Source organism: Cyanistes caeruleus, chromosome 1 (genome assembly GCF_971803275.1).
Source record: "Cyanistes caeruleus chromosome 1, bCyaCae1.hap1.1, whole genome shotgun sequence".
NCBI lineage: Eukaryota > Metazoa > Chordata > Aves > Passeriformes > Paridae > Cyanistes > Cyanistes caeruleus.
In genome coordinates, this window is record NC_141701.1 from 59,794,409 (window position 1) to 59,803,765 (window position 9,357).

General features: G+C 38.3%; 1 long non-coding RNA gene across 1 annotated transcript in view; it reads right to left on the reverse strand.

Annotated features, from left to right (window-relative positions):
• LOC147655532 (uncharacterized) overlaps nucleotides 1-8,423 on the reverse strand; it is a 31,506-nt gene extending 23,083 nt beyond the window's left edge. Inside the window, exons 1-2 of the long non-coding RNA XR_015279530.1 lie at nucleotides 8,298-8,423; nucleotides 2,000-2,192 (exon numbers count right to left, since the gene is read on the reverse strand). This is a non-coding gene — a long non-coding RNA (uncharacterized LOC147655532). The remainder of the gene's footprint in view (nucleotides 1-1,999; nucleotides 2,193-8,297) is intronic.
• Between the last annotated feature and the right edge of the window lie 934 nt (nucleotides 8,424-9,357).

Consider the following 9,357-nt stretch of genomic DNA (forward strand, 5'->3'; position numbering starts at 1 on the left):
TCAGGTAATCTGGACATGAGCTCAGGAGAAATGGCAAGTGAAATACACCACTCCTAAATAACAATTAAAAAAAAAAATTAGACCAGACCATTGCAACATTTAACTGTTACCAAGATCTCATTCTGTGAAGAGTCCTGATAGGATTCTTCATTTTATCATGCTGCCCAAAATGAGGTACAACCAAGTAATTCTGAGTGAGGGAGTTTATTAGTTACCTAATACCATTTTTATGATGTGAAACTCATTTTTTCAGTTTTCTGGGGTTACATTATTCTCAATGAGAAGAATTTAAGTGTTTATTTACTATGAAAATCCAGAAGAAAAACGAGGTCTGTGTTCCATTTTTGGCACTTGATTGAGTAAAAACTTGCATAATTTTATAATACTGAATTTATATGACTTGCTCCATTTTTAGCTGTGTTGAGTTGGAGTGTTTTAACATGAGAACCTTGGCAAAAGAGGAAAGAAATGTTTTCATCAGTTTTTATCCTAAGTACTGATTTTGCTTGTAGTGAACAGTATTTTGCAGAGCATAGGTTGCATAAAACTATGGAGACAATCTGTCATCTGTCAGTAAGTGTTATCCAAGTTATGTTGTGTCCCTAGGAAACACAAAATAGTACTTAAATAAGCATGACAGTGTAAATTAGTTATTGACTTGTTACCCTTGGATCTTATGCAAAACTGTTCTCTACATTCAAGTATTAATGTTTTGAGCAGCTACTACGATGTTGGCACCAATGCTACTTGCAGGGAAGTGGGGGATTTTTTGCTTCAGACTCCTCTTGCCTCTGCAAAGCAAAGCTGCTTCTCACTGTGCCTCTGCTTGCAAGTGGAAGCCATGCAATCAGATCATGTAGACATTGACCTTCCAGCTGTTCACAGGTATATAATACTCAGCACAAGCATGCATGAAAATAAGCCAGGTCCTAGAAAGCCTTCTATGTTCCAAAAAATGCTGAGATGCACAAGCAGAGAAATGTGTGTGGTTTTCCTTGTATTCACTTTTGTATATCTGGAAAAAGTACTGGAACTGCCAAGCCAGTTAAAATATACTGAGTAACTAGGAGTAGCCCAAAAGCAGCAAATCCTCAGGGTGCCACCCTTTGGTTCTCTGCTGCCCTACAAAAGCAGCTTTACCTGACAGGGATCATCCATGTGATGGAGCCTGGACTGCTCTTCCAGGAACGTTTCCCAACAGAGACCCTCCCTCACTGGCATTACTGTGCATCCAAGGTGGGCCATGCTCAGAGAACACCTCAAGGTCTTTGCCCACAAATATTGAAGGCAGTGTTCTGTAAACAACTCACACACTTGGTCTACTTGCTTTAAAAAAAAAAAAAACAAATTCCCCCCCCCAAAAAACAAAAAAAAAACCTCACACAAACCCAAAACTAAATCCAAGCAAAGTGGTGCAGGGCTGGGGAATGGATATAATGGGGTTTTTTCTGACTTGCATATCCACTAAATTTCAACCCAAGGTATTTATTTAGTAAATGTGGAATATTTTAACTAAATGTTACCAAAAGAGTTGTTTTGGTTTTGGTTTGGTTTTTTTTTTCATTTTGACAAATTCAAAATAAACCTTAATTAATTTCAATGTAGTGTATTTTTTAAGTGGAGGAAATTTTGACATCTAATTTGATACTTCTGGGGGAAAAAAAAACTTTAATGAGAGATAATATTCATAAGCCGCTCTAAAGATTATCAAAATATAAATGCACTGCCTATTAGATACGGTGGTAAAAGCTCCAGTGCACATCCACGGAGCATGGAGAAACAATGGCATCAGGAGGAGCCTGGATAATAACTTGCCCTGGCTACTCCTAGGCCCACTGCAGAGGTCCTCTCAAAAACATTTTATGATTTGTTTAGATCACAGATTCATTACCAGATTGATTTAACAAATTAAATTCAGTTTTGTGGCTTCCAAAAACATTGAAGCCATGCTGCTCTTTCGTCAGCAGAGTTTTTCAGGGAGTACCAGAAGATCTCTCACCCCAAGAACACATTGTCTATTATTAGGAGATCCTGGCTGCAGTTCTATTGTTATTGGTGACCGACTCAAGCAGGATTTACTGGGACACCTCCCTTTCTTGACCTCTGCAACTGCATTCACTTGTGTGACTTGCTTGATGACTTCCAGAATCCCTCCAGTTTTGTAGAGAAGAAATCCATTGTCTTTCACTTGACTGCAAAGACCATAAAAGAAAATAATGTCTAATTTCTCTAGCTGCTGAAGTCTTACCTTTACTAGATATATCAATATTACTTACACATTCTGGAAAGTTTAAGTGTAGTTTGTTATCACTAGAGTTGGGAAATACAACTTGAGTCTTATGCCAGAAGGTCTTTTGGCTCACAGGGAATCTCATGAACTCCATAATGTTCCGTGGGACATCGGGGCTAAAAGCTGATGGAGCTTTATGGAGCTCTATGGAATATGGGGATATTAGATCCTGGGGATTCTAGTGACTGCCACTGTACACCCAGAACAGTCTGACTAGCAAAAGCCTGGCTGAGAGGCTGGGGATACATTGAAATTTGCCCAAGGTGGCAAATGTCCAGTTTTAATATTGTCATAACTGTATGAAATAGTAATCATGAGCACTTTAGGGTGATCATCAAGAGAAACCTGACCACCGCTTATTGACAGGTACAGTTATTAATATATAGCATTAACCAATAAATGACACCTATTGCTGCCTTCAAAATCAAGCTGAGCCACACCGAATTTAACACAGTTGCAAATACGACTAAAAGAGTAAGTCACATTACTACTAAATGATCAGGCACTCCATGGTTTAATTCTAACTAAAAGTGGCTGCCTTGTTCTATTGCGTACTCACAGACTGTAGTAAAAAGAAGTAAATGAGGCTTAAAAATTATCCTGAAATGAAGTCACTCAGCTGTATTTATGCTCTTGAATATGTAACCATTTTTGCAAATAATAGAAAATTGCTCTGAAGATAGGAAGTTGTGTTACATCAATCTGCTAATTTTAAAATACCTTATTTAGAAGAATTATGCAAAATCTGATGCAAGAAAATCTTCCTGTGGCAATATGCAGCATTTCTCCATTTAAAATATGTATATTCATATTAACCTTTATGTCTGCATGCACCACCACATCTTTGTTTTCATTTACAAAGTTTGACAGTTTATGACAGGACAGAAAAGGAATTCATTCTATTTAGCAATAGAAAACTAATTTATCATTTTTCTAGTGTCAAGCAGCTGCTACAAAATTAGCTAAACCACTATATCACAATTCTTCGCCATTTTGATTCTTTAGGTCACCCTCAAGGATCTTCAATTTTATTATGTTCAGAGCCTGGTAATTTTCAGAATCAGGAAATAGAAGGAAGCAATATATTTTTATATATTTTTCTTCTGAGAAGGATTTTTCTTTATTTAAGAAGACAAAATATCAGTCATGTTGAAAATATTAAAAACCAGAAGCTTGACTAATAACTACGGCAAGGTCATTGCTGACTTTGTTTATCAAACTTTGGAATTAAAATGTTCAGCATGACAAAGAAACCTTGCCTAACCCTGAGAGAAATTGTCTATGTACAGGGAAATTTGAATTCCTTGTTCAATAGCCAAAGGAGTTTAAGAAAAAGTTATGATAAAACACCCAGGATTATTGTTCCTTAAATGTTCTCGCTGCTGCCAACTTCCATGGGCTATGTTGGGGCTATGTTGGCTGAAATAAAAAAAAGATTAGGTAATTGTCTCTCTATATAAAATGGTTATATGACTTGTACACCAGGATTAGTGCTATCATCTCTCATCTGCTGTTACCTTCCCAGAAAAATCAGATATTCAGAGGAATGTTTGTATTAGGAAGGTGAGAGAATGCCACCTACAAGCATCACACAGAGTAACAAGTCTAAGACTATGTAGGGCAGGACTGATGGCTCTCAAATTCAAAGCAGATATAGAATTTTTATACTGTAATGTATTCTTCAACAAGTTGATCCTGTTTTCTTAGGTTTTGTTCTGGTATGAATGGCTGGGTTTCAGTCCTGAATCAGAGATGTGAATTCTTAACATGGTTTCAAGAGATTTTTCTTAACCCTTCCAGATATTCCCTTTGACTTTGAGAATCACTCATGTTGGTGTTTCCCTGCAACACACACAGAGTTTAAACTCCAGCAGTTACTAGTTTGGTACTAAAACAACACAAAAAGCTGAATGTTATTAGCAGGGCTTTTTCAAAATTCAGATCTGGAAGAATAAATCCAATCTGTCAGGGGCTAATAGCATGAACTACAGACATATATTCTCCTATTGCTGTTACAAGCTGAATAACTAGTTTTCATCACTCTGAGATGTAATAAACCATGTTTTCAGGAGAGTTTTTGAATTAAATCTTTATAAAACGGCTGTCAGTGTATTTCAGAGATGCTGCTATGCTGACCAGTTGTGTAGTCCAATGGGAAGCTTCAAGAGTAAATGCATCAGGATCTTAATGGCCATTCTGCTAGAAATGTGTAAGTGGTCATTAATGTCAGCAAAATACAGGCTGGGAGATGGCATGGCTGTAGATGAGAAGTGTAGCCACAATCACTACTTCTGTGCAACATTTCAAGAGCCTTGATTTGAAAACTAAGCAGTTAAAAGCCTGCTGTTGTTTTGGGTGTCATCTCAGCAAAACCCCAAGACTTATAGCAAAGCATACTTTGAAGAAGAAGGGGGCCCTCCTTCACTATACTTCAAATAATCCTGTAGCTGGTAAGCTGGCTGACTCAGCTGTGCAGGGACACAGCTCATGTAAATACGGATCAGATCACTAGATGTCCTCCTCCCACAAAATTTCTTGCCATTCCCAGCTAGCAAACATTTTCTCTTAAAAAGGACCTACAACCCTGTGCAGCACTAGCAGATTTGCCAGTGCACTTTTCTGTATTCACAAAGGAAGCAGCCTCAGGGTAGGTCAGAGCCTTCAAGCCCAAAAGCAGGAGCACCACGCTGTCTGAGAATGGTGTTCACCACTCCTTCCAGGCACACTCTTGCTTTACCACACCTGCCTTGTCATCATTATTTTCAGCGTGGTAAAACAGTGCTGGGTCTCATTCTCATGACAAAGGCCTAAGACTGGAATTACCTATATGCTAGGTATGAAGTGATGAGAATTCTTTGACTGAAAAATGAGGAGCAGATCATAAACTTCAATGTGGAAAGTGAGATTGCTACAGTCAGGCACCAAAACCTGAATGAAAGCATCAAGCTGCATCATTGCACCAACAGTTAAAGTTTGCATGGACAAAATGATGTGTAGTGGAGCCTGGTGTCTTTTCTAACCTGAGAAATTATGCAGGATGAGAGTGTACTTTGACATTAACTGATGCTGTATTTCACTTTATTGATTTGCTGGAAGAAAATCTGTTTTACTTACAGGTCAAAGTTTAATTTTTCCTTCTATGTCTATCTACTTCAATGGATGATTGCATCTATGGCAAATGTCGACTCCCTCCCTGCCTTGCCTAAAAATATGAGTTTATGATTAGGTTGTGGATTTTTTTTCCCCTAGAAACCATGCTTTCCTTTTTTACACAACTGAGACATAAATGGATGTTAGGATGTATGAACAAAAATATTTGAATAAATTTTTACTGCAGTCTTGCAAAGGCTTTTGATTCTTTGAAAAATCAAATAATTTTTGCAAGGATATGGATTTTTCAGTGAAGTTTTTGTTCAGATTTCAGGCTTAAAGAAATGCAAAACATCAGATTTCTTTCACCCATGGCTGTCACCATTCCATTCTAAACCTTAGCCAGCAACAAACAGTTTGGCTTGAGGCCACTGGGGAAGATCCTGTTTTGCAGTTTCTGCTGCCACATGCCACAATATCATTAAATGCCAAAGACTATCTGTAGGTCAAGGTTGGACAAGAAAAACTCCTGTGAGGAAGGTAGCTCATGGAGCAGTCAGAGAAATCAAGCTGAAGAAAGGAACTGGAAAACCCTATAAACTGTAATGATCATGTTCAATGAAACAGTCCCACTTCTAATCAAGTAGACTATTAATGCTTAATAATTGGTAAAAATGCAGTCCTATCCTCTCTCCTTTTACTTGCAGATATCTTACCCAGCACGACCACTTTGATCAAATAGCTCCTTCTGCACCTGAACTTGCACAAGCAGGAGTCATTTCACAGATAGACTGCATATGGTCTGCCTCATTTCCACTTCAGAATGCAGCAATTCAGGGTGTAATTGCCACTTCACATTGTATTCCCCCACATAAAAGTGCCATTTGAGACAACACGGGAGGAACTCAATGACACCAAGTCCATGTTTGCCTCGTTAGTGCACTTTTGTGGATTGGTGTCCTGCTGGCAAATCTGACCTTGTGAGAAAAAAATGTTGTTAGAGAAAGGCAAAAATTAATATTTCAGTGCAGCATCTTTCCAAAACAGACAAAAGGAGTTAGCCTGTGAGAGATATAATGGCCCCCTTGATTGGGTCATCTGCACAGAGTTTGAATGTTGTTGTCAGTTTAGACCTTTTGCACTAAACAAAGTGAAATGGAAAAGTTGTCCTTATTGCTGGCTACATCTCTTTTTTTTTCTTTTTGTTTTTTTCCCTTGTAACATCCCCTTCTAATTATAATAAGTCATGTTAAATCACAGTTCAGCAATGTTTTTTTAAGTAGCTATTCTGAAGACATTTATGCTTCAGATATAAGCAATCAGCTCATGAAGCACATCACAGGTTTGTGGTTTTTTGGCTTTTCCTAGGCACTAGAGGGCAGAAAGAATAGAAGTAACTTAGATGTGTGTTTATTTTTCTGACTTTGTATTTGCTTGTATTACAAGCTCTAGGAACAATACAGAGATTAATTAGTACCCACAGTATCTTCTCCTAAATGGACGTGGGTGGACTTGGATGGTGTTTTAAGTTTGTTCTCACAAATTAAAAAAGAAGAAAATATATATATAGGGCACCGTGAACTACATTTATAGATGATTATGAGGTCAATATTGTGTGTGAAAGTGAAGCTGTATTAAACCAAGAGTAATCTTCTTTAAGGACAGGAACAGGTTCTTCAGATTCTTTGACAACTGGTTCATGAAGGGGCTGTGACACCGATCTCCCCATGCAGCTTCCCTGCTGCCATGAGAAACCTGAAAAGTAGCTGCAACAGCACCATTTGTTTTTGAGCAGCCAATAAGAAAACAGTTTTTGAGTCCAGCTGGTCCTGTCATAACACATAAAGGCGCTGCAGCTCACAAAATACAGCACAGGGAATCATGGCTTTGAAGTCTCACAGCATTTTAGAAAGGTGTTATTTTACTCTCTCATATTCATGCCGGTTTCAGGTGACATCTTTCCTTCCAAGCTGACCCAAGTGTGCTCAGAAAAAGAAATGATGCACAACAGGTATGAGGATACAAGGCTATGGTGAGAATATGAAAGCACTTTACCAAAAAGCTCTAATTCTCCTGCCTTCTACACTGGTGTCACACCAGTTTCCCCTGAGCATTACAGTGCATTTACACTTGGCCCAGATAAGTGCTCCAGCTGAGTCCATAGTGGTGCCACATAATTTGTATGTATTTACCTTCCAAATTTCCAAAGCTTGGGCTAAGAAACTGGTCAGATTACTGGACCTTACGCAAGAAGTGTTTAAACAAATTTAAGTCCAGAACGGGCAGTGGTAGAAAACACAGATTTCTACTCTCCCTCATTTCTTCTCTGTTCAATCACTGATCTCAAGGTAAGCTTGGGTCTGGACTGTAGCAAGAGGTTTTTTGTCCATTTCTAGATAATTTTGTGATAAAAATTCTTAGGTTTTGCTTTCTGGTCAGATAAAAAACTGATATGGGCTGACACTCCTGCTGCACTGTAGGTGAAGTAAAAGCCTTTTTTTTCTCTTCGGAGCTTGCAGCATCAGCAGTTTCAGGATGAGATGTTTCCTGCTCTGTTAAATAGAAGCCTGGGGTGTAAAAATAGACAGTGCTACATACTGAAAGCTTAAGCCTACTGAAGTTTGACAAATTTAGAAAATTCATTAATCATTATCAATTAAAAAGGCTGCTTCATTCTGCATAAATTAATCATAATGATGCACTTAGCTTCAGGGCCTGCTGAAAATATTTATTTTGAAAAAGAAAAAAAAAATTTAATCCAGAAGTAGCACTTATAGTAACAGTCAAGGCTTTTAAACTGCTACAAGGTTTTTTTTCTAAATACTCTATAACTCAGCAAGACTGTGCTACTGGTGTGTTTGCGTCTGGTAACCATCAAGCAGGTTCTGAAAGGCAAGAACAGAGAAGCAGTACTTACTTTGAGTGTCTGGAGGACAGAAAGTATCCAGTGCTCCCATTAGACTTTCTTACATTCAAGATTATGGCTGAGAACAGAAGTATTGATTCCACATTACTGTGAGGGAGAGTAACACAGTTCTTACACAATATCCTGTTCCTGCAAGTGCTTGGCTATTAGAAGGATATCCTGGGCTAAATTCCTTCCAGGTCAATGCCAGTAGAGGGATTCTGTTATGTGCTATCAGGTTTATTACACATACTGTGGTCCTAACATCCAGAATACCTTCAGGAGGAGAAGCCACGTGCTTTAGCCCCATACCAGCAGCAGTGGTTTCACACAGAAACCTGGAGAGGTGTGTGCAACTCCCTCTTTAAACCTGCAGTGTCTGACTTTGTGTGTTCCCATAAATCATTACTGCAAAAGCTTCTTAAAGAGTGTTGGAGGCAGAAGGGTCTGCACACCGTGTTAAAGCAGAGACAGTGCACAAAGACCTACAGGCTGATCCAGGAAGTCAGGACTCATTAACTTCCACTGGATTTATGACAAGCATCATTCTCTTAAAAAACAGCACCCAGCTGACAAATGGTCGAGAATGAGTTCCCAGGAAACACAACATGAACAGGTGGAATTGTGTTTTTCAGTGTGAAATAATACAAACAAATGAAAATATCTGAGATGCTGTGACCATGAATATAGCATGGACTTACTATTATGATAAAATCGATATTTTTATTTCATGAAAAGTATCTTTCCTAGTGGTTGTGATAATGAAGCACATGTGGCATATGTTAATCACCAGCTCAGTGTTAAACTAACCATGGTTGAAACATCGTCTTTACTCATAAATATTTATTAAGTAACAAGTATTTTGTTCTCACTATCCAAATAACCAGTAATCAGTCATTAGCTGGATAGAATTTCAAGTGGAAGCATCACAAATCTCTAAGGTCTTTAGCTTTTGTGATATCTCCAAGGTGTTCCAAGAATCAGACAAAGCTGATGACCTTCAACACATGGCAGTGGCTAGACAACATCTTATTTTTAAAATTCAATGTTGTTTTCTTGTAGGCAGTGCAAT